Consider the following 5,421-nt stretch of genomic DNA (forward strand, 5'->3'; position numbering starts at 1 on the left):
GTGCTCATGAGGAACCTGTATATTGACTAAGAGGCAGTTGTTGAAACAAAACAAGGGAATTCCAAATGGTTTAAAATTAAGAAAGGTGTGTGCCAGGGTTGTGTTCTTTCACTATACTTATTCAATCTGTATGATGAGCAAATAATCCAAGAAACTGGATTATATGAAGGAAAATGTGGCATCAAGATTGGAGGAAGACTCATTAACAAACTGCAATATGCAGATGATACAACCTTGCTTGCTGAAAGTGAAGAGAACTTAAAATACTTACTGATGAAGATCAAAGAAAGACCACAGTCTTCAGTATGGGTTACACCTCAATGTAAAGAAAGAAAGAAAAAAATCCTCATCACTGGACGAATAAATAACATACATTTAAATGGAGAAAAGATTAAAGCTGTCCAAGACTTCATTTTGCTTGGACCAACCATCAACACTCATGGAAGCAGCGGTCAAATCAAATGACGTATTGTATTGGGCAAATCTGCTGCACAAGACCTTTTTAAAGTGTTCAAGAGTAAAGATATTAGTTTGATGACTAAAGTGTGACTTACCCAAGCCATAGTATTTTTGGTAACCTCAAATGCATGTGAAAGTTGGACAGTGGAAATAAGGAAGATCATAGAATTATTGATGCATTTGAGTTATAGTGTTGGAGAAGAATATTAAAAGTATCATGGATTGCCAAAAGAACAAACCAATCTGTTCAAAGAAATATAGCCAGAATGATCCTTGGAAGCCAGGATGGCAATGATAGTGAGGTTGGTACAGAACCACACTGTGCTTCTTTCTATTGTGCATAGGGTCACTATGAGTTGGTACTGACTCAATGACACCTAACAACAACAACAATGACAACAGACATAGGGGAACTCAAGACACTAGTGCTGAAAATCAGGAACAAGCTTAGGCCTCAATTCTAATAGCGCAAGGTGTATAGGAGATTCGTGAGTACCTAAAAATTTGTTCTTATGCCTATGTGTAGCCAACCAAAGAGTTGTGTGACTATAGTTCAGTGATAAAAGATTCTCTTCTCAAAGAATCCCCATTCTTACGTTCCTAAATAGTATTAGTTGAAACAATGATCCTTTCATTAACTATATGATGAATATCTGATGAGATTTCTATGGTAGTTATGATAGACTAGTGGGAAGGAGTGTATGTCAAGTCTGTTGGAATAGCCCGTAAACTGTGACTGTTTTAACCACAATAACCACAGTGCCTGGCATAAAAATGTCCCTGGCTCCATGGCAATGCATCCTGGGTCAGTAACCTCAGAGCTGTGAAATGATTGACTTGGAATATAAGCATGGGGACTGCCACAGCCACTACATATGGCATTTATATCTATGGAAAAGGTGACCTAATTTTTTAACTCATCAAGCCTACTTGCTGATAAGTTTGATCTGAACACGTACCCCTTGACTATAGAATGCCTAGAACTGAGGCTTTAAGAAAGAATCCTAAATCACAGTGAAGCTACCATATAAGCATGTTGGTATTTTTTTATCTACTATAACTCACAACTGAATGGACAGCAACCCTGTTGGGAAGAAGAGTTTTTCCTTGTGAAAGACTTTTTGCCTTTCTGTGTGACCTATTTCGGGATCACAGAGATGGCTTCAGGACCTGGCTGCATCATTATACTTTAAGTGCTCACTATATAATGTGAAGGAAGCAAGCAGCATCATGTGCTGTACCACAAGGTCAGTTTGAACCACAAGGTTGGTGGTTCAAGCTCACCAGCCACTCCTTGGAAACCCCCTACAGGGTCGTTATGGATTGGAACCAACTTGATGGCACTTAACAACAACAACAATATATACATATACATAAAGGAAATGGCTCACAGTTGTAAAGATGGGAGAGTCCCAAGTCTGAGTCAGATGAGCCAAGATTGGCAGGCAAGCAAGCAGGTCTGGCAGTCAGATAGGAGGGCACATAGGCAGGTCTGGCAGGTAAGAAGCCAGGCTGCTAATGGATCCAAAGATTGTTAGGTAATAGAGCAGGCCACTGACTCAACCCCAAAGAACTTGAGGTTGGAGGATGAGCCACATGCAAGATCCAGACCCAGAAGAAAGCAAACAAGCTTTGCCTGAGTAATATATTAGAAAACCCACAGGAAGCATCCTTTCATTTTATTGACTACTCATAGTCCATCATCATAGAGCTAACTACACCTGCTCATAACCCTTCATCATAGAGTTAACTACATTATATTAGATCTCACCGTAGGGATAACCACATCTCAACTGCCAATTCACTGGGAATCCTGGCCCAGTCAACTTGACACAAAATCTTAATTATCACAGCCCAAGCCTTATCAACTTGGCAACTGTAAACCACATGCATAATCTCTAAATAAAGACAATTATGAAGTCATAGTTGTACATAACATAATACAACTAATATGCATATTTTACAACAAAATGCATGCAATTAAAAATGCACTGGCCCCATTTATATCTTATATTGCACAAATAAATAAAGCAAGAATATGTGCTGAATTTACACAAAAAAACATATTCATAGCAATTACACTCCTTGTTTCTGCAACTGGTTATGTTGCCACTGTTGGTAGTTAGAACTACCTTCTTCCACTATCTATTCTGTTTTCCCTTTGCCCTTGCAAGCACCTCAGCTGGTCATGGTTCTTTGCCTTGTGGGATGACCCAAACCTTCATTCCTACAGGGTTTAGGATATTAGCAGTCATGTTGGAATAGGATTGCTGTAGTTTACCATTGACTGTAATCACAGGGCATGGTGGTATTAAAAGACATACTAAGGAATCTCCGGGATTCCACACATATTCTTCTTTACATGCAATATGTAATGTTAATCCAATTTCCCCTTGGTAATCAGTATCAATCACACCACCCAATATAGCAACTTACTTCTTTAATTGTTGATCAAAAGGCACAAGGAGCACAAAATGACCAAGAGGCAGTCTTAACTTCCAGTTCACTGGAATCAGTGCTGTGTCTCTAGACGAGAGCACTCTTTCCTTTGGAACTAAAATCTCTAGACTTGAAACGCATAAAGCTGCAGGGACAGGAAGCAAAAAACTTGCAAGTGAGTCACTAGGAGTAATAGTAAATGGTGACACTTCCCTTTCCACGCCATCTGTTCCTGGACCCAGGAGTCCTGGTTATTGGAGAAACAGCATAATATATTGGACACTGGCTTAGAGCACTTACAGCCTCCTTGAGAACATTGCCCCAACCCTGCAAGATATTGCCACCTAGCTGATAACATAATTATGTCTTTAGAAGGTCACTTAGAATTTCATCCTTCAATTAAGACAGCTGCTTCAGGATGATGAGGAACATAGTAATACCAGTGAATTCCATGAGTGTTGGCCCACCGCTGCACTTCATTTGTTTTGAAGTGGGTCCCTTGATCTAAGGTGATGCTGTGTGAGATGCCATGACAGTGGATAAGGCATTCTGTAAGTCCACGTATGGTAGTCTTGGCAGAAGCATTGTGTGCAAGGAAGGCAAAACCATACTCAGAGTAAGTGTCTATTCCAGTTAGAACAAACCACTCCCCTTCCATGATGGAAATGGTCTGATATAATCATCTTGCCACCAAAGAATGGTCCCATATCTGGAATCAGTGTTTGTTTCTGCTGCTGGCAGATTAGGCATTCAACAGTGGCTATAGCCAAGTTAGCCTTGGTGAGTGGAATCCCACACTCTTAAGCCCAGGCATAACCTCCATCTAATGTCACCACGGACACTTTGTTCATGAGCCCATTGGGCAATGACAGGAGTGGCTGGAGAAAGAGAATGATTGGTTTCCACAGAATGTGTCATCCTGCCCACTTGATTGTTAAAATTCTCCTTTGCTGAGGTAACTTTTTGGTGCTTATGAGACATAAATATCTTCTCTTTTTTAGCCCAGTTAGAGAGGTCTATCCACATACTGCTCCCCTACACCTCCTTGTCACCAATTTTCCAGTCAGGTTCCAAGTCCTTGACCATTCAGCCAAACCATTGGCTATGGCCTGTGAGTCAGTATATAGTCACGGATCTGGCCATTTCTCTTTCCAAGCACAATGGACAATCAGATGCACTGATCATAGTTCTGCCCATTGGGAGGATTTCCCTTCACCACTGTCCCAGAGAAGGGCTGTAGTGTTGCTGCTGCTGTCCACATTCAAGTGGTGCCTGCATATCATGCAGAATCATCTGTAAACCAAGCAAGAGTTTTCTCTTCCTCAGTCAACTGATCATAAGGAACTCCCCATGAAGCCACAGGTGTATAAGGTAATGTGACAGGAGTGGAGACCTTGTGCTACTTCCTCATGCAATTTACTTGTACCTTCAGGTCCTGCTTGAGCCTGGTCTTGTATCCATTTCTACTAAATGATGGAGTGCTGCCATGCACATCCAACTTTAAAACTCTATTGGTCAAACAACATCCAGTTTATAATGGCTAGCTATGACTTGGTGGCCCATGGTTAGGTGACTTGGTGGCCCATGGTTAGGTATTCAGTCTCTAGAAAGGCCCAGTAACAAGCCAACAATTTTTTCTCAAAGGGAAAGTAGTTGTCTACAGAGGATGGCAAGGCTTTACTCCAAAATCCCAAGGGTCTGCACTGTGATTCACCAACAGGTGCCTACCAAAGAGTCCAAACTGCATCTCTATCTGATACTGACACTTCAATGTTGGATCATATAGTCCAAAGGGCAGAGCAGCTTGCACAGCAAACTGAATCTGTTGCAGAGCCTTCTCTTGTTGTGGGACCCACTCAAAATTAGCAGCTTTTTTGAGTCACATAGGCCAGAGTAGCACACACAGAGGAGGGGTATGTTGCCTCCCAAATTCAAATAGGCCCACCAGGTGTTATGCCTCTTTTTTAGTTGTGGGATAGGCCAGATACAATAATTATTCCTTTACTTTAGTAAGACTATCTCTACATGCACCACACTACCGAACCCCTAAAAGTTTCACTGAGGTGGAAGTTGCCTGAATTTTTGTTGGGTTGATATCCCACTATTTAGTACACAGATGTTTTACCAGTAAATCTAAAGTTATTGATACATCCTCACTATGTCCAATCAACATAATGTCATCAATATAATGGACCAGTATGATGTGACAGGGAAAGGCCATCAGGGTTCCTATAGACTGAATTATGACAGAGTGCTGGAAAATTGATGCACCCACAAGGTAAGACAGTGGAGGTGTATTGTTGGTCTTGCCAGCTGGAGGCCAACTGCTTCTGGTGAGCCCTAGAAACTGGAATTCAGAAAACGGCATTGACCAGATCAATAGCTGCATGCCAGGTACCAGGAGATGTAATAATTTGCTCTAAAAATGAAAAAACACATAGCAACAAACTTTCACACACACACACACACAGAGTGGACAGAGAAGGGCAGCTTGGACATTGGATACTCAAATTGGGGTGGGGG

The sequence above is a fragment of the Chrysochloris asiatica genome, unplaced genomic scaffold, assembly GCF_000296735.1.
Source record: "Chrysochloris asiatica unplaced genomic scaffold, ChrAsi1.0 scaffold00033, whole genome shotgun sequence".
NCBI lineage: Eukaryota > Metazoa > Chordata > Mammalia > Afrosoricida > Chrysochloridae > Chrysochloris > Chrysochloris asiatica.